The sequence below is a fragment of the Aythya ferina genome, assembly GCF_964211825.1.
Source record: "Aythya ferina genome assembly, chromosome: 6".
In the NCBI taxonomy this organism is placed as follows: Eukaryota; Metazoa; Chordata; class Aves; order Anseriformes; family Anatidae; genus Aythya; species Aythya ferina.
The window spans coordinates 41,236,539-41,257,394 of NC_140303.1; positions in this window are offsets into that span (position 1 = coordinate 41,236,539).

Below are 20,856 nucleotides of genomic sequence, written 5' to 3' on the forward strand. Positions count from 1 at the left end.
CCAGCCTCAGTGCAATGTTCAACAGAGGGGTTTTTTTCAAACCCTGTGTGCCTGCGCCTAGTTAATCACAGCACTGTGCTGTACGAGGCGCAACCAGCTCAGATTTATTAAAACGCGCCCTGATGTGGGGAACCTGGGCAGCCGGGGGGAGGCACACAGCCCTGGGGGGCTGGCCATGTCCCCGGGGATGGTGCCCATCCCTGCAGCAACCCTGCTTCATGGTGCAGTCGTGGGACCATGTGGGACCCCATGGCAACTGCACTCCTCTGTGCCCTGCTCCAGTTAGGCACAGGAAGGTTTCCAGCCATGTGCAAACCTGCTCGTGTTTATTCAGCGTGTCAGTGCTGATGTTTCTCTACATAAAGGGACAGGTGAGGCTCACGAGAGGGCTGGGGATGCTTTATGCTGCATGCTGGGCTGTGGGCCTTTCTCCATGTCTGGGTTCCTCAGCCTCCAGCAGCAGAGAAGAAATCCATTACCAGCCCCTTGGCACAAAGAACAGAAATCAGGTTTAAGTTTTCTTACCACCAAATATCATTTCAAGCCATAGCATGCATGAATTAAATTTGGAGGCTGCTAAACATTGGCTGTCCCTCAGAAAGGAGGGAGATGAAGGAATGGGGTGTCCATGCTGCCAACAAAACCTGGTGGCCAGCAAGGCCAGGCAGCACCAGAAGCTGTAGGCATTCTTCAGGCTACAAAAAGGGAAGTGAAGTGAATGCTGTCATTTCAGGGAAAAAGGCCATGAGGACCTGCTGGGCAGTGGACCTTAAAATGTAGGTTATAGCCCTCAGTACAGGACCTGTTCCTGGCAGGACCGAGGCTGCCCCTTGCCCGTGCCCCACAGCGTGGCACAGCGCGGGGCCCCTGCCCTGGGCTCACTGTGACCAGGCTGGCCGCCAGCTCCCCGTCCAGGAGCTCTCAGCACCCCACACACCTGCAGACCCAGAGGTAACATCCCCACATCCCCTCTCTGCACACTGCAGGCACGGGTGGTAGTGCTCACTGAAAGCTGGGCCTGTCCCAGCCTGGCGTGAGCACCAGGCACTGGGCGCAGGGCACTGGGTACCGGGCACCAGCACGGGGCTGAGCGGGGCACCGTGGCTGGTCGGGGCACGGGAGGGTCAGGGTGCCCCCTGCACCACCCTGGGGCTACTGCTTAATTAATTAGGATGAAAGAACCGAGACTTAAGGAGTGCACTGCAGATCACGGAGCGAGCTGTTCGGCGCTGGCACAGGCTAATTTAACAATTCAAGGGTCACTACCTGCAGAAGTGAGGACACAGCTTACAAGCGTGCGGATCCAGCCAGTTACAATGTGCGCACCGGGATAATGAACTTAAAACAATTGCAATTAACAGGCTAAGACAAAGGATTAAAATTAAAAATGAATGGTGCAGTGCGTGCGGCTGGCTTGTAGAACAGCACTAAGCCAACTTAATCCATTTTAATTCCGAGTGGAACCCGCGGTGCCGGCGAAGCGGTGGCGGGGTCGGGTTCAGCTCCTGGGGACGCGCGATACATCCACCTGTGACAGTCCTTCCCGGCGTGATAAAGTAAGGGAAGTCTCTCAAGAAGTGCGCCCGACTGCGGGGCGTCCCCGGGGAGCAGGTGTCAAAGTTGTCCATCAGATGCCTGAAAGGGAAGAAGGGGAGCGCTACTCCGTGCTATTGTGAGACAGTTGTCATTGACTGATCAGGCCTTTTAAGCAAGCTTTCACAGTCAATGAAACCACCTGAATAGATGAAAGCCAGACAGCTTCTGACAAACAAGGGGCTGTGGAATATTCATTGTGCATCTGCGAGGGAAAGATTAATGTATTAGAAATTAAAATGGGGCCGGGACGTATGATCTTGCTCTAACACTTGGCCAGACCTGTGTCACCCATTGCTAGTGCCTGAAGTCGACAGACAATCCTGCCAAGGTAACGGGAATCATTAAGCATCCTGCTATTGTGCACGGTGAATAATAAAACTTTCCCCCTATTCTTTGCCCGGAGCTGACAATGAATAATTCTGGAGCTATTTGCAATGTTAACAGCACCTATCTTGCCCATCCATTCCTTTACGATAAGGATGGAAATATGCATTTCAACAGTCTGTACAGATACTGATTCACAGGCATTTCAAAGGACACCTGTCACTCAAGTGAAGGACCTGTCAGTCTCCAATGTATGACGGTGCCAGGAAAATGGCGAAAAAGATTATCTGTACTTTATTTCTTTTTTCCTCAGATTATAACACTGTTACATTTGCCATCAACTGACAAGTGATTTACACTCGCAACTGTAATGTGTTTAAGCTAGAAAAAGCTATTCTCTTAGGCAGCCCTTATTCTTTCAAGGTTTACAACTGTATCAAATATACTATCGCAAATGTGATCTAGGCCATACAGAATGCCATTATGTGAGATATTAGAAGCATTTAATCTGTTTGCTAACATAAAGGTGACATTGATAAAGCCGTATCTTTGACGTCAGGACCAGGCTGGCTAAACCTACCTTTCCAAACCACAGGGTCAGCCGCAGTCCTGGAGAGCGTGCCGGAGCATCCCCAAACTTCTCTGAGATGGGCACGGGGGTGCCCGGAGCTCCCCAGGGCCTCCCAGGGAAAAGGGCTGACTCGGGAGCGTGTGGCCAGCATCCCTCAAGCAGGCAGGTGAAGGACGAATGGAAGTGTAAGCGGGCTTTGGTCTGAGAAAGCGTCTGGTTTGAAGGGGTGCCCTGGGGCAGGACCAGGCTGGAAGCCCTCCAGCAGGCGAGCTCCCGGTGGCAGCACGCCCCATGGGTGCCACCCGGTGCCGGCCGGTGCCTCTAGGAGCAAGGTACCTGTGGCTGCGCTGTGTGAGCTGGTGGAGCCGGAGGTGTAGGAGCTGTCCGTGTGTCAGGTAGGGCCAAAAGTGTAGGCACATTGTCCCCAAGAGCTGCTCCTGCACCTGGGGCCTGACCATGGCAGCATCACATGCACCAACAACGGATGGACCTGCAGGTTCATGAGGGGTTCAGCTCCCAAATTCAGCTCCATCATTTCCTGCGGGTCCCAGCCTCACCTCTTACCCAAGAAAAAAACAGAGGGATCGGCCCTGACACCCAGCACTGCTGATCCCAGTGGGGGACACCTGGCTTGGCCACCCAGGTGGCAGAAGATGAGAGCAAGTGGTGAAAGTGAGCAGAAAGCTTTGGGACCTCTCCGAATGCCTCAGTGCAACCCGTGAAGCAGCCCCGTGCACCTCTCCCCTCGGCTGCCTCCCAGCAGTGTGGGCTGGAAGGTGAGTCAGCCTGCCATCCTTTGCAGCAGCTTGTGCTCGGGACGGGATTTGGTTCAGAAGTGAAAATGAGTTTGCTGCTCCTCTTCTGCTCCCTCAGTCACGCACCTGAGGACAAAATTGCCATGATTAAACCAGGGTCCACCTGCCCACAGCCTCTGCTCCCGGAGCCACGACAGAGAGGCAAAGCCACGCAGGTCACCTCGGTGACATACATGGGGGTGTCCTCAGGGCCACGGCCAGGCTGTGCTCCCATGGGTGCTGAACACAGATAACACAGCCAGTAGTGTGCCTGTAGGGCGGTTACAGCCCCTGAAATACACATGCACACACACCGTTATGTGTTTATATTTCTATTTTTCCCACACATTGCCATCCGAGCCCCCTGAGGCCAGCCGTCCCGCAGGTGCCTGCGCCTCGGGGATCCGAGGCTGGTGGTGATCCTCGAGCAGCTCAGCAGCTGCTGCTGCTCTGCTCCAGATTATCCCAGGGAATAAAAAATAACACTCTGTTCACATTTATCTTAAATATTTTCCAGATTATTTGCTTCAAATTTTTCCTCGACAATCTTCCTATTGTGGCTTTCAAGTGGACTCTGCAAGCAAAGAGGCTCCGCTGGATGAATGTTCACTTTCTTTCCCCATCCAGTAGGCAGAAAATACCGCAACGTGACTCAGAGCTTCTGTGACTGTGTTCGAGTTCTTTCCACTTTAGAAACAATTTTAGCTCCAGAGGAACAAGCACTGATGTGTTGTGCACCCTGTCCATGCAGGCAGCAGCCCAGGACCAGCCATGCCAGGCGCCGGGGGGGCTGGGGACATGCTCAGCACCACGGGTGGGCATTGAGACCCTGCACCAACCTGCCCGGCTCACCACGCTGACCAACCTCGTTAGCTCAGGTAGTGAGACACGGATTTATTAACCACTGAATCTGAACCCAGATGGAACAACTTGGAAAGAGGCAAATACAAGACCCTCGTAGCTTGCAAGAGGGGAGGTTTTGTGCACACCCCAGCACTGCTGCTGGTGCCGTGCTGGTGCAGGGCCCCTGTCCCTTGGCACGTCCCCGCAGACTGCTCATCCCTGCAAGAGGCACTGTCCTCCCACCAGCCTGAAGATATCTGTGCCGGACAAAGCCAGCCTTTCCCCCAGCTCCCTGAAGCCCTGGCTCACAGAAGGAGACCTGTAGGGGACGTTGTTGCTGCCCTGCAGGCACACAGTGCCTGCCCGCAGCCCTGCCAGCATCCTGCTTGTCACCAGCAGCTTCACATGGGGTTGCCCAAGCTTTTTGGTCTCAGATCCAAGCCTCCTCTGTCATTAACATGGGGCCACTTCCCTCCCTCTGTTACCTCACTTCTGCCACCAAATTAATTAAGTCCGTTCTCCATTTTGCCACAAAACATGGTAACCTGAATGTGCAGGGCCAGATGAAGCAGAAAGAAGAACAAATTTATCCACTAGTCAGTCACTTGTGAAGGCATAGTAATTTCTTGATTTACATAGTAAATTTTTAAAACCAAATAAGGGGAGTAAGAATGTCCTGAAATGAATAGCAGGCATGTCTTTGTAAAGGGGCACCAGAAAAGCCTCACCGCCACCAGCAGATCATTTGCTGCCTGATGACAAGGCAAAAATGCTGGTGACAGAAGTGATAGCACCAGTGACAGTGGCACCAGCAGCTGCACAAAATGATTTCCTGGCATTGACCAGCGGCTCCCTGGTGATAGGACCCTGTGTCCCACCTGGGGACTTCCACACCATGCACCATTTCCATGAGTTACCCAAGTTAATTTAGATTAATTAGGGGGAGAGCAGAGTTGCCCTCAAAGCAGAACTGAGATGTTTTTAAAATGCCATTGCTCAGGGAAAAAAGCCAATGTGGGAGACAGGGAGTGGGAGAGAGAATCTCGAGAGTCAGAGGATGCTGCAGAGTAGGGTGGAAATCTCTCCTGGAGAATAAGTTTAATACTAACCTGGCTCCCTTCCCTCCCTGCAGCTTTTCTTTCTGGATGCGCTGGAACATATTCACTATTAAATGCCCTTGGCAGCTTGCAGCAGGCTATTCTCTTTGCTGCTGGTAGCTATTTCCAAAGTAGTCAGGTGGATTGGAGGGGAACTATTAAGGTATTAAGGAAAGCTGGTGAAACATGGTGCCTGCTGGACATTTTTTAAAGCAGAGCACAGGTTGACCCTCAGACTTGCAACCTATCTGCAGGCAAAATTTGCACTGAAATCAGAGCACATTTCTGCATGTTGCAGGGATGCCAGATCAGGGTCATGGTTGCAGGGATGGTAAATGGCACCTTAGCATTTCATATTTATTCTCTCTCAGTGACTCCCATATAAAATTTGCTCAGCATAAAAGTCAGAGCCAAAGTTTTATGACTACGAATGCTGCAAACTTGACCTCATACCTGAAAAATCATGCGGTGGTCTTTTTGCTTTGCACATTGCCAGCAGTAAAGATTTGAGAATCAGGACCTGGCAATTTCATTGCTAATTCATGAGAGAAGGAAAAGCAATTTGCTCGCTCCTCTCATGGCCAGATTTTGCTGTTGAGATTCCAGTTTGTGCGAGATGACTCATTCCTCTGCTGAAGCCGGCAGCTAGGGAGCGTCCCGGCGATTCCTGCAGCACCCTGCTGGACGGCTGCCGGGGGGTCAGGCACAGCCTGCACTGTGGGGCTGGGAGCGAGAGGCTCCCTGGCATCCAGAGCAGGATCCCCAGGAATGCCTTCTTCATTTACCTTTGCCTTCCCGTGAAACCTCAGCACTCCCTGACTTAAATATCTTGCAGTTGGTCCTAGCTTGAGGTCCTGATTTAGGTTTTGCCAGAGAACTTTCAGGAACGTTTTTATTATTTTTTTTTCCAACCATGAAGGTGAGCACAAAGAGCAGCACAGGAGCCTTAGGACAACTGAGGGCCTTGTTGTGAATGTCTCTTTCTGGGGTCTTCTTGGAAATCAAGGTCTGATGCATGGGTCAGCTCCACAGGAAGGAGCGCCTGGGTGTGACCAGCAGCTGTGACAATGCTGCGTGTCTGTATTTGTGTTACCACATCTGATGCCAGTGCTTGTGGGTAAGAGGTGCTGCACTGCCTGGCTGCATGATTTATTCACATTCACACTTGTCCCCTCCCTCCTATTTCTGCTTGTGGTTGCCTGTTTTGGAGCCAAGGAAGCCCAAGCAGATCACACCCGGCACCAACGCCACCCTCCTCTCTGGTGCAGGGGCAAGGATGTGCCACCACGAAGCCACGTGGCAGGCACAGCTCTGCTCTGACCTGGTACAGCTGGGATTTTGTTTCAAATGCTGCCTGAAATCCTTGTGATGCCAAAATTTCACTCTTCTGATGTTCAATTGTCCACTCTTGTGTTGGGATGAGTCGTGAAAGATTTACTTTCGAGATAGTGTTTACAAAACAGTTGATGTTCGTTCAGTGGCACGAGAGGGTTGAACTGTCTAATAGAAGTGATGCTTTGAAACAAACAATATTTTTATCTTTAAAAAATTCCTGTTAAACACGGGAGTCACAGCAGTTACAGGCTGCACTTCCATGTTTCATTTAATGTGCTCACTGTCCACCAAGGTCAGAGTAAGTCCCGCGCCCCCACTTCTCATGTAGATAACATGCTTTTGGGTGCTGTTGGGGCTGGATCCAAACCTGACTGAAGTCAGCGCTTCCCCCCTATGTCCCCACCACATTTCCACCCCTTTCCCATGGCCGACTCGTGCCTACAAACCGCGGTGGAAACACCCACGCAGCCCCAGGCGTGAGCAGTACCACGGGGACCAGCCCCGCAGTGCTGGGGTTTGGGGCCACCTGCAAAGCCCTGCCCTGGCCCCTGCACCCACATTTCGGACAGAGGGAACGTGTGACACTGCTGCCAAAGCACCAGCTCTCCCCTGCCAGCACACACACAGAGCACGGGGCCGGGCGCTCAAGTCTGTGTCTGGCCCTTGGAGCTCGCCCCCTGCCTCCCTGCGGGTCATAGGTCAGGTCTGACGCCTCTTTTTTGGAAACGGTGACCTGCAATTGTCACCATGGAAGTGTAACCGCTTCGATGAGGCCCCAGCAATAAAAGGCTGCACTGTTGGGCTGCCTGGGTTTTGTTTTTGTGCTCCTTCCAAAAAGCAGCACATAATCAATCTCATTATGCCACAGAACCAAAAAGGAAGAAACTACGAATCAGGTTGGAGCAGTGCCAGTGGGTATGAATAAAGTGGATTTTGTTCGAAGGAAGTGGTATTTTTCAGGCCGTCCCTTTGACCTGGGAGCAGGTTTTGGGGTCCCCACAGTGACGTTTGCTCAGTGCCTGCCTGTGCCAGCGGCTCCCCCCCAGCCCGCGGCTCCCTGTGGGGGCTGCGCAGGACCCGTATCCGTGTCTGCCTCCAGGCAGCATCTGCTTGTACACAAAAGTGCAGAGCAACATGTGTTGTAGGTTAAGAAAACACACAACGATCCCCTTTCCAGCCGATTTATTCTCCTGGATGAGTGTGGAAAGCGATCTTTTTTTATTCCTGTAGATCTTAAGCTTAATAGAACAGTGAATTCAGCCTCTGTCCCACTAAATTATCCGGCAAGGGCTGAACCCTATTTTTCTTTTGAAGAAGAACAAGGGCGCTGAAATAATTTGTGGATCTGGGTTCCTAATATTAAATAATTCTTACCATTTAAAACAGTTTTTGTAGGAAATATTTTATAGTTAGAGAAATAGTTTTTGACATTTTGGGGGGGAAAAGAACAATGGACCGTTTACAGGTCTACACAGTAGATTAATGAATCTAATTGAGTCTGTAGGGAAATGCTTCAGTTTAACTACTGGAACTAATTTATACATTCACTACATCGTAATAAGTCAATTTAAGTTTCTGGAAATAAAACTGGATATCCTGGGTATAGATTTGAACTATAAATTTCTGCAAGAAAGGAGTCTGTGTGTTCATTATACATTGTAAAATTACCATATGGACCTGTCAACACTTCTTAGCACAGCTTTGTAATAATGTCATTTAGTTTAACATTGTAATGTGCCAACTGAATTAATGCGTATGACACAATGAATGCCTCCCAACCGCTGGTTCTGGGGAGGTTTGCAACTTTTAAAAGATGTTTCTTATGCAAAAGAGTTTTGCCTGTATTTGCACAGCTAATATCTGGCCTTTGATCAGGTATTATCAGCATTAATGAGTGTCAAAGAATTGTTTAACTCCCAGCAACTCTGTCTGAAGTTTCAGGAATGAGGAGCAATATGCTACAAATACAACAAAATCCTAATTGCCAGTGGTTGGACATGGTGCCCGTGCTCCTCCTGCCAAGCTGCATCTAAAATCACACGTTATTTCTCTTGCCGTTGCTGCCCAACTTCCCCCTCGTCCTACTGTTATTTATTGCTCTGAAAGCCGCTCTGGTGCTCCTCTGTTAGCCGTACTGCTGATGTGAAAGACGCCCATTGTTCTGAATTATTTTATGCTCGCTACACTTCTCATTCCCCACTTTCTATAATTTTGCCATAATACCCTTTTCATTCATTCGTTCAAAATAGGAAAAGTCCTCGGCAGCGAGCGGAGTTAGAAACAGGCGCAGCGTGCTCCGGTCCACTGCTCCTTACGAGCTATATTAGGTGCTGGTGTGCTGCCGACGTGGGACCTCCAGCACCAGATTTAAACCCGCGCTGCGTCTCGCCAGGGCTGCCTTCCGCACACTGCCAGCCCGAGGCAAGCTTTGGCTGCACCGAGCAGGGATGAGCTCCACGTGGGAGCCTCAGCGCCTGGTGTCCTGCCCGCACAGGCTGTGCTGTGCACAGCTCTCAGGCAACTCTCGCTCCAGCAGTGGCCTCAGCCCCAGGGCTGTGGGACAAGAATGTGGCACAGGGCAAAAAGCCGAAACATCCCTCCTGAGAGGTGCCTCCAGCCCCTGCAGGGTATTCCCATAGCGGGAGCTGGGATTTGGTAGTCCCAGTCACCAGAGCTACCCTGAAGGCAGCAGTGACCGAGGGGGATTGAAGGAAAACTCCCCCTGCACATCTCAGGACAGACCCTGCCATGCTTGCTTCTACCCCCCTGAAGTCAGAGGGAGTTTCTCCTGGGCGCACTCTACATAAACTGAGTCACGCCTTGCCCTCTGTCCTTTGTTTGCTTCTCTTCTTTCATCCCCTCCTCCTTACCTCTGCCAGCAGCCTTTCTGAAGGGACACTGGAGACTTACCACAAAATACTGCAGTGTTTGGCTGGGTGATGATGGGTGGGGAGCTGGACTGCTACCCTGGGGGAGAAAAAAGATCTTCCCAACCCCTGTGCAGCTGGGCCACAGGCACCAAGGCGTGACAGCCCTTCCCTCCCTGTGTGTGGCCATCCCGGCTGCCCCAGGCAGGAAAACCCTTGTCCCATCCCTGTGGGGGCTGCCCCATTCCCCTCAGGACGCAGTCTTGAAGGCTAGTCGAACAGCTAAAACTCCTGCCACCATGAATGAGCTGAACCAGCTAACCCCCACAAATCGACAGGATTTAGGATTTGGTTCTGGGATATTCTCTCCCAGCAGCACAAGCCCTTGCAGAGCTGTCCCGGAGCTGGGGAGCCCCCGGGGGAGGTCCTGGGTCAGCACCATGAGCCCACAGCTCTGCTCCCCTCACCACAGGTCCCCAGGCTGGTGAGCATGGAGAAACATAACGATTTTTTGTAATTAAATGCTGCAACTAAGGTTTCACATCACTAATTACATATTAAAATCCAGTAGTTATTTACATTTCTGCACTCTGATTTCTACTTAAAGCTATAATGGTTAATGTCACTACTTATGCAAACCTGATGGCATCTGCCTATAAAAGGATGATTATAAAAGATTAGCGCCTTACCTATAAATTCATCTCACTAATAAGCAACACGCTCATGATTGAAAGTCAAAGAGACTTTTTAAAGTAGTTAGATGTTTTATTTCCTTTTAAAAAAAATCTGACGACAATGAAGCAAGTGCTTGAGAAGAGCGTGTATGTCAGAAGTATTAGTGCCGTGCGTTCAATAATTCTGGAAAGAGTGATAAATAGTGGATCCTCAATTACATCTTTGCTTTATTCCCCAAGTGACTTGTATTTTGGTTGATATACAGTCAATGTGATTGCCATTGTTTCCCAATGCAAGGAAAATGCCCTTCATGAAAACATTATTAATTACATAGAGCTATAATTGTGGGGAATGCTTCAGAAGAGGCAGGCGGCTGACACAGAAGCAGGCCCTGTTTGTGCAGCACTAGACTTTGCCTGGATCCCTCGGCCAGGTCTTCACGGCCTACACCTTGCATCTTCAGTTTCTTTGTGGTCACAAACACGGATGACACCGGGACAGAGGCAGCACGAGCAGTGTTGCAGTGGCAGGAGGATCGTGCCCTTTATTTCCAGAGGTGTTTCCAAATAACGTTGTGCCTGTAGCATCCCGGAGTTTTGTGCCAACGCTGTTCTTCTGGTTCATAGTGCTGCTCAGGAGCAGCAGCAGCAGCAAAGGTTCCCAGAGGTTTCAGCACAGAGGGAGCTCAGCCCTGTCAGATGCTGGGCACTGCAGCCTGTGCCATGAGCTCAGAGCTCAGAGGGGCTGGGGGCATGGCTGGGGGTCCGCTTGCTGGGGGCCAGAGCAGCACCATGAACACAGCAGCATCCCACAGCTCCTCACAGCCTGGGGCCTCCTCCAGGAAGGGCGTCCATGGCAGCAGAAAGCCACCTGGGAAACTCAGGTAGTCCTCTGGCCCTGCGTGGCTGTGCTGTGAAGGTGCCTTTCAGGAAGAAGCCCCAGACTTTGAGCTGGTTCTCATAAGCCAGTGTTATGCAGACAGCCCTTTCTGTCCCCAGACTCCTCACTGGGCAGACCTTTAACGCCTCCTTCACACACTGTGTCATCCTCTGCAGTGCACAGGCAAGTATCCGTGCTGCCAAGAGCACAGGACAACAGGTCTGGCTCCATACCTCCATTCCCAGTGGGACATCGTGGCTGGAGCTCCAGAGGTGCAACCCCTGCTGAAATTGGTTTGGCTTTGTTTGAAAACTTCCACTCACCGTCCCTTATAAACCATTTTTTCCCATTTATCATATGGTCCTTGTTTCCCTTTAATACATTTGTAATTGTACATGCTCAAGGATATTTGCTATGCTTCATGCTTTGACATCTCCTGCGTGAACCTTATCCAGGTTAAGAGAGGTCACTAGTCGGTAATGATTTCCCAAGAGCCCCAAAACAGAATCTGTTGGGTTTTTTTTGGAATGTCTTCTATTTAATTGACCACTGAATCAGGCAGACAGTGTTCTGTGAACAGCCTACTGGTATAAGAAACATTTCACTGAATTTCCAACCGGGGAGTTTTCCTTCCCACAGAGCAGCCCTGCTGCATGTTTGCGGGCAGTGCCCACAGCACCAGCCTGCTGCTTCCTTTCCCCCCCTCTTTTCCTCTATCTCTTTTTAATTATGAAAATCAAGGAACCCATAATTCCCATGACAGCTGTGACTACATTCAGACTTAACCATAAACTATGAAGCAAATGCTTGGTTTGTAGAAAATCATGTTCTATAACATATGCTTCTCATTATGGGGTAAATTTGCAAAAGAATAAGCCTCATTTCTTTTGCAGGTGCAAAGCAAATGCATGCATTTCCTACTACCTGGTTTGCACCTGCAGCCAGGCATTTGGAGGTGCAAGGACCACGGCAAGGGAGGGGAGCTGCCTCCTGCACCGTCCTCTGAGACCTCGCAGCCACAGCCCAAGGAGGAGGCACCTCCTGGCAGGTCCTTTAGTGCGGAGCCTTCTGCCCACGCCTGGCCAGCATCTGCCCTGGTGGCACCGCTCAGCACAGGCTGGAGCACCAGGCAGATCTCCTGCTCCTTCAGTGTTCGCCACGGGAGGGCTGTCCCCACAAAACTGTGGGAGCAAATTGCTGTGGATAATTCTGTAGAGAAATGTGTTGGAAAAAAAAAATTCTTTATGATGGCCCCTCTTTGGTTCTTGCAAAATGAGATTGCCTCCTCCTGCAGCACCAGCCAGACAAACAAGTCTAGCCTAAGTCTACCTTGCAAGAATCTCCTCGGATAGCATACTTGATCCTCAACACTCCATTTTTTTTTTCAGTTGAAATCTACGCAAATTGTGATTGGAAATATAGAAAGACAAAGTATTATATGTACAGAAGTATGTTTTCTTACATACATTACAAAATTGCTTAATTCAATGTAAGACCGGAGTTGCCATTAGGTATTAACTAGACAGGTATTAGCAATAGCCCGTGTCTCTGTTTTAAAGGAAATCAATATACAACGCAAATGCAAAATCAAAAGGTTCTTCCCCAGATGGCATCATCTTACCAGCACTGAACAAATAAGCACCATATCATCTTTTACTGATCCATCCATCTTACTTGAATTGCCCAAAAGTTCCAAGATCACACCTTGGATGTGCAGGGAGAATGGCATCCACAACGTGTGAGCTTTTGAAGATTCAGTCCTGCCTTCGGCAGAGCCACCCGGAGGCACCTGTGGGACAGACGTCCTCAGCTGCTGCCATCAGCCATGCTCGGTGCCTGTGGGTTCCTGGCACACGGGGCAGCACGAACACCTCAGTCCTGTCATCGTCTGCACAACCACACATGAGCCAGGAGTATTTTTTGTACAACACACCTCTGAGTTTGGGTGGCTTTCAGACTCTCACAAGGAGTCTGGGTGCAGGAGGACCGACGTCCCCTTGCCCCCCAGCTGTGCCACAGGACTGCATGCGCACCCTGCGTGTGGCTGTGGGTGGCCTCTGCTCCCCGGGACCCCCAATATCATCATGGACAGGGGCTGCAGGGCCAAGGCCAAGCACTGACCAGCGGGATCGTCCACCACTGAGCAGAGTTAAAGCAGATCGGCCGGCCGGATACGTAAGCTCATTTTAATGACTAAGCCACGGGGGTGTGCTACCTCCCTGGAAACTGTTCCATATGTTTAATTATGCTCACTGCTAAGAAATTACATTTTCTTTCAAGGCTGAATTTGTCTAACCTCCACTTCCAAGCATAACTTGAAATGAAGAATAAAGATTATATTTTTAGGATGTGTGATCATTTGCTCAGAGAAAGAGTATAGAACACATATCAGGAGAAGTTGCCTCATTAGATTAATTAACTTGTGCAGGCAAAGCCTTACACGCCAGTTCTAGAAGGATCGCAGAGCCCTCAGCTGCCAGCGCTTTCGGGGAAGCGGGGCGTGTGGGGTCCTGCAGGAACACCCGGGCTCCCACGAGCTCGGAAGGGCAAAGCCCAAAATCCTCAGCACGAAGGAATGCGCAGCTTTTCTTTCTGCCCGTGCTGCCCCTCGGGAGGTCCTGGCGGCTGCAGCCGGGTGTCCCTGCAGCCCGTGGGGGAGCACCCTTGCCCTGAGAACTGCAGGGTTTTGGTCCAGCTGCCCCCACCCCTACCTCCCTCCTTATCGGCTGCCAAAGGAACAAAGGGGACGAGGCTGATAACATGCGGCCCCTGTCCTGCCTTCCTGCGGCTCGCAGCCCGCTCCCCTCCTATTGTGGGTAATATAATTCAATGTCAAGGGGGCTTATGTAATATTTAGGCGTGTATTACACTAAATTAATCTTAACATGAAAAATCTTTTGATTACATAGTATGTTTTTGTCATTGATTGATTAATTCATTTATTCATATAGTAATGCTATGTCCGACTCCTATTTATATTCAGTTGTAAGAGAAAGTTCCTACTCGTGTCAGGGGAGATGAATTAAAATGGTTATCACTGGTATTTTCTAACCTACTTTTTGTAAGGGTCCTTTCGCAGCACCTGCTTTCCCTGCCTCCTTCCCCACGCAAACTGCCTGCCACAAATCCCTACCCTACCAGCATCTCCACGCCACACAAGTGACCAAGCCCATGCCAGTGTGCCGAGCTGTGCGTGCCAGAGCGGGGCAGGCAGGACGGAGGTGGGAAGCTCCCTGTGCCCTCGCCCTGCTCCCCTGCCCCGCAACCTGCACCCTCCCAGGCCACTGAGCCCACAGCCCCTGTGGGACAGCCACCGCACACCCACACAGCCAGGCTGAAACCCGATGCCAGCTGTGACACCTGGTGGCTCACAGGGCCGTGCCACCAGCGCCCCAGCACCTTCGCATCGCCAGCTATCGGTGCATTAAGACTTGCTCCCTGGCAGCAATGCTGCAGAGGTGAGCAGGGGAGAAAGGCTTGGTTGCCATGGCATGGAACTGCCCTGACATGGGAGAGATTTTTCTAAATTTAAAAATAATGCTTAATTAATTGTAATTCTTTTATGGGCTTAACCGTGCCGTTAAGGCAGAACAGGGAGGAAATGCCAGGGATATGTGGGCCCCTCGTGTCCCCCAGTCCCATGTCCCCTTGCCCAGCCCTTCTGCCCACTGCAAAGCTGCAGCAGCCGGGCCCCAGGGACTGTCCCCTTGTTGGGAACAGAGCACACAGCTGGGGACCTGCTGCTCCACCAGCGCCCGCCTTCCCTGCATGCTCACTAACAATAAAGCAGGCTAAAATTATCATCAATATGTTATTTTAATTTCACACACAATAATGAAGCCATTGCAAAAGTGGTGTGTACACATGAAATATACCTTCTGCTATTTATATGTGTTTTTCTAAATTAAAGGGAATATAAAACCGGTGAGAAATCAACTTGGAAGCATTCCCCTTTTGGGTAGAACAAAATACATCGAGCCAAGCAGTACTAGCACAGAAAAGAGAGCCCACTGAGTGGCAGCTTCACGTCTTGCCACCATTCGTGCCGGCAGCAGGGAAGGTGAGGCTCTGGCCCCTGCAGCCTTGGATGCCCGGCAGACAGAGGGGCAGCACCAGCCACGTGGGGACCCTGGTGCAGGAGCCCCCCAAAAGCTGTGTCCTGCTCTGCCTGTGGTCAGCCAGGGGGATGGGAAATGAGCAGAGAGGATGCACTGCTGAGCTGGAAACCACAGAGGGTTGGAGACTTCTATGAAACTCAAAACAAGTCAATAAGCATCCGAGGTGGTGCCAGAGGTGACCGCAGCACCTCCAGAAGTCAGAATTCACAGGCAGGCTCACTTGTGCTCAGGTGCCCAGCATGCCATGTGGTCTGGCCTCAGCAGGCTCACATTGGCCATCAACTGGGAAACTTGTGGCTGAAGGGGGGTGCTGGGGACACAGGTGACACCAGGGGCACTGGGGACACCGGGGATGCTGAGGATACCACGAGGGTTTGGCCAGCCCTGTGCCGTATGCTGCTGCTCCCTGCGCTGACCGCACTCAGCCAGTCCTTCCCAAACGCATCCACGACCGATCCTTTTTGGACACAGAGCAAGAGGTAAGCAGCACTCAGTGTGTTTACAGGCCAAACCTGGAGCTGACTGACAGATGAGAGCTGTTGCACCTTTCCAGCTGATTTATGCAGCAGGAAATCAAGTCAGCTAACAAGGACCTGGCTACCAACTTCTCATTTCACTGTTAGCCCGCTGAGCAGAAATTTATGTTTAAAACTACTGTGCTTCGCTTTATTTGAAAACTGGTGTTGTGGTTTCTACATACATACAGTTCATTCTGTTCATCAATATTTTACATATGCAGGTGTACATAATCTTCATTTTTATGCAAATCTCTCTGCAGCCAGACAGGTGCGTTTTCTGATCTCTATTCATCATCAAGAAATCCAATAACTTGGCTGTGTACTTACATCTGGTTAGGGGTTGACCCAATGTGCACTTAAGCATGGATTTCAAATATGGGCAGCAGGGAAATAGCTTATTTCCCCCCTGGCCTTTATAAAATTAAATGCAAAACCCCCCAGTGTTAATGCAATGTTAATGTTGCAAGATCAAGCATTTAAAAGCCAGGGAATTCCGTAACTTGTGGTGGCTCCAGCAACGCTGAGCTGATACATCACCCATCCTGTGTCTTTCGTGGCATATAATGAAGAGTATTAAAATATTGTTAGTACTTCAGCTAATGCCAAAATAAAGGCAAGCCTAGTAGAAAATGCCACGTCTACTAGAAGACCCTTCGAGATGCCCTTCCTTGCTATAGATAATGGTCTGACAAAGCGGTTTTGGGGAGATAAACTGGAGTTTTGTCAAAGCAGTGTGCTGGGGGCTGAGAGGTGTCCTTTCACCATGGTGATTTTCCAGTTTTCTTGCATGAAAATGGCTCAAAGGCAGAAGCCTGGGGAAGGTGCTGGGGTGCTGCTGCCCTTCACACAGCCGTGCTGCCTCCCGGCCTCCCCCTGCCACCGCCCGGGGACACCTGCGGCACAGCTGGGTCCAAAGGCCCTAACTCTCCTTCCTCCCTTTAACAACATAACAAAAAAAAAAAAAACAAAAAAAAAAAAAAAAAGAAAACAAGACAAAACAACAACCCAAACCAAACTTTTCTATGGGGGAAAAAGCCCTGAGCTGTTTTCTCGCCAGCCCCAATGCCGGGCTGTGCCTGGATCTCTTGAAGCCTAGTGCTCGCAGGCGGCAGTGAGGAGTGTACCCACACGGCAGTTCAGTGCTGTTCTCTGAATTGTAATGCTATTGTTAAATCAAATCTGTTCAAATTCAGAGAAAGGCATCTGTCCTCATTGGGGGCTATAATGGAGCATGCCAAACCTCAAGCATGGTAATGATTCTGCTATCGCTGTTTCTTCAAAACACGTCTCTTTGTTTTTGTTTTGTTTAAGTGGGAAGAGTGTGTTTCCTTCATTATCTTGGAAATACATGAAAGAAGATTAAATTAATTTTTTGAAAGAAGAGGAGCAAAAGGCCATGTGGCTTTGGGAATGGGCCAGGTATGAAGCCCTTCAACCTAGGAGGGGAACATTTCCCAAAGAGAGGCTTTAAATCCGCAATGGGTTGGCTCTGCTCCTGTCCTGGGGGCTGAGGTACCTGGACTGGGGCAGCTCGGGGGTGCCAGAGGTACCAGGGAGTCTGAGAAGCTGCAGGAGGGCTCCTGCCCCCAGCAGGCACTGAGCACCCATTTGCAGACTGCGCCTCGTCAGCCCTGCTCACGTCCAGCAGCAGAGCGGGTGCCTGGAGGGGCACCTCCTGGTTCCACAAACCTGGGGGCCTCAGGCAACGATTTTGGAAAAATCATGCAAAATCATGGCAAAATCGTGGCACGTGGTGCCTGTGTCTTCATTTACAAGCCTGCACAGGTCTCAGACACCGCTCTTTGGCTCTCCCCAGACGCCAATGTCAGCCGGAGGGCAGCAGGCGCTGGCTGCAGGCTCCATGGGCCCCACGCCTCCCACGGGGAAGGGGAACGGCTCCGGCCCCACCGCCCCTGAGAGGTGTCGGGGAGGATTCAGGCTGGTTTGGACTGCAGCTGCTCAAGAGCTGCAGTTCCTACTGGGCTGCCACATGCAAAGTACAGGTTGCACGTTACGGCTCTGCTATCTTATTAACTTTTGTGGGTTCCTTTGAATAACCAAACAGACAGAACTGCTTTTGTTTCCTGCAGTTCACCAACTCCTCCCCCGCAAGAAAAGAAGGGAGGGAAGAAAACCCTTATAACTATATAGTGGTCTACTGCTCGGATTAATTTAGTTCACCAAAACAGTGACCATTGTCAAATGCCTTGCATCTCCATGGAAACAGTTGCCTTGGCCATAGACAAAGGTCTGCCTACAATACAATGCCATAAGAGTTTCTGAGGATGTGGACCCCATGTTTAAATCATAGTGCAAAGGTATAAGGGTATATCTTATATTATTCCTGCCTGTCTGCTGCAGCTGCTACGCCTTCATTCCAAAATAATATTTTTTCAAATGAAGTAGCAGAAAACAGCTTTACATTTTTGTTATCCCTTCAAGCACAAAATAAAAAATGCCTGTGCTGCCACTACCTGATTCAATCAAGTGGAGTACATTGGATACCCACAGGCTACGAGTACTGGAAAAAGCTGACTTGTATTTTAATTAATAATGCGATGCAGTGTCTCAACAACTAGGCCTTTGGCAATATGCTGTGCTTTGTTCATTATTTGCTGTAAACAATTTCCAAGCAATGCGTAGACAACCCTATTTTTTTAATTTCTGCTAATTCATAACATTATCAGAATGCCGGATTTTTCTTGTGCAATAAAGCAAGTGATTAAACCTCCTTTCTAGCATGTGAAAGATTTCAGACTGGTTCACTGCGTGACCAAAAAACCGAAGGCTGCTCAGCCTGGTTCCCAGTACCCTGCAGGGCGGCTGCTTGGTGATGGCCGGGATGGGGAGCAGGGAGCAGGGAGCGAGCAGTGGCTCTGGTCCCAGTGACGAGCTCAGCCCTGAGCTGGGAAGGTCCAGGGGTTTTGGTGGCCTGGAATTGTGAGCAGGCCCCCGGCCTCCAGCGCCTCCGTGAGCGCTGCCTCTGCTGCACCTCCCCGTCACACCCTGTGCACCGTGGGCACAGCGGGCCATGGGCTCAGCAGGAGAGCCTCTCAGCCACACTGACATTTTCTTGCAGAGAATAACTCATATTTGGAAACAGGCTGCACGCCTCCTAGTCTGCTTTCCCTGCTATTTGGCAGGCAGGGAAGGCCCTTCCAGCTTTTGCTGTTCTGCAAATCCTTGTGAGCACAAATAACAGGCTCCCTGCGCACAGCAGAGCCCTGTTCTTAATTAACGTCTCTTTCCGGGGCCATCTGCTCAGCAAGGATGGGGCTCAGCCCCCCCAGACCCCACACATGGCCCAGCCCCCAGGCAGGGTGCAGGGGGTCCCACACCACGTGCACCAACCACACCGCTGCTGCTGCCTGCCCCTTGCCCCTTGGCGAGGTGCTAGTGGACGTGCGCTCCGGCACAGCACGACACGAAGCTGAGCCACCCCTGACTCCTGCAGCCTGCCCCACACCTCGTGTGGTCCACTCCGACACAAGACACGTCCAGCCCCACGTGCGCTCTGCTCTCCCCAGCGTGAATCACCCCTTCTGCAGGCTCCCTGCTAGCGATTTGGCAGCAGAGTCGCTGTTCGATGCTACCAGGTAAGAGGCAATTGGTCAGAGCGCAAAGTAAAATGTCACCCAAATGTCACAGCAATTTCCAAAGTGTCCACAGAATGGCAGATGCTCCCTCTCAGTGGCACATGGGCTGCTTGGAACAGCAGCACCTTGCTCGTACCTGCCGTCCCCATTGTCATTGCCGCGTGCTAGCGGTGGCTGCTGAGGGACTGAGCTGCCACCGTGCTGGAAGGAGAGGCGTTATCCCACCAGGAGAGACCCCTCCTGCTCAGCGGAGCAGCTGTGTCCATCTCAGCCCTTGCCTTTCCCAGCTTGGCTGGGGAGCAGCTGATGTCCACTGGGCAGCTGATGCGGACTGTTTCTGCCACCCTGGCTTTTCTTCCCCGGCTTGTTCTGGGCTGCCAAGACCCTTCACCCAAGGCTGAATGAAGAAACAAATCCAAGCTAATTTTAGCAGGGTGAAGCTGAAAGGTAGCACGCTGACACCAGCAGTGGACATGCACAAACTGGTGCCCACACAGGTCTCCGTGGGGCTGGGACACTTCACTGCTGCGCACTCTCATGTTCACGAGCCCCTCTCATCTCCTCAGCTGTTAGGCACTGGATTAAACACCGTGGTGACCAAAAACAACTCTGGAGCCTCTTAAGCATTTCTCATGCTCCCTGGAGGCTGGTTGCTCCCCAGACTCTGCCACAGCTGTGGAGATGCTCTCTGAGGCACACTGGAATTGAGAGCCACCTGAAGTCCTTTCTGGTGGCTTCCAGCACCTGCTCATGGTCAAGGACCAGGACCTGCTGTACTCGTAGCACCACTGCCCCACACCTTCTTTGGACACCTGAGGTTGCCTGGGCTGCAGGGGTGAATAGGTGGGGAAGAGGGGAAGTTGCCTCCAACTTGTTCTGTTCCCAAGCCCCCGAAGAACTGCTAGCAGGCAGTGAGGTCTCCCTGCCCCATCCTCGTACACGGGTGACATTTTTGTACTTCTCCCTGGTGCAGGGCTGGCTTCCATTGAAGATGACTGGGCCAACCCTGTAACAACCAGGGCTGCTGTCAGAGGGCTAGCTCTTCCTTCTGGTGCTGTGCCTCCTGACTAAAGGTTTCCCAAGACAGCAGCGTTCACAGACTCCAGGTGGTGACCTGGGGCAGGGTTCCAGTTTGGTTTTGCCTTCTCCTGTGCCTGGCCACCTTCATACAATCCATTTCTGGTACTGCACTTGCTTCAAAGGGCCAAAGATGCACTCCAACAAACGCAGCCGTGCTAGCATGCTTGTGAGGTGGAATCATCTCTGTAACTGCCACATTCATGGTGTCTTGCTGTGCCTAGCACTCCGGGTACAACACGCACTGCTGATGTCTGAGCTGGAATATTTCTGAAGGCGCTGGCAGAGCCGCCCAGACTGCTCTCTCCTGGCAGCACAGTTTCTTGGACATGACCTCGTATGACTGAAAACACATTGCACCAGGAACACCTCTCCTTCTATCCTGCTCATCACCAGCACGTATGCAATACAACACAACAGTGACACATGCTCACAATGTAAGACAAGTGTCAGAAGCAGCGAGCTCTGACTGCTCTGATGAATATGTAAAAATATCACTAAGAGCCACATAGGAAAATGGACCAGAAATAAGAATATATATTCTGAAATAGCACACCATCTGCTGC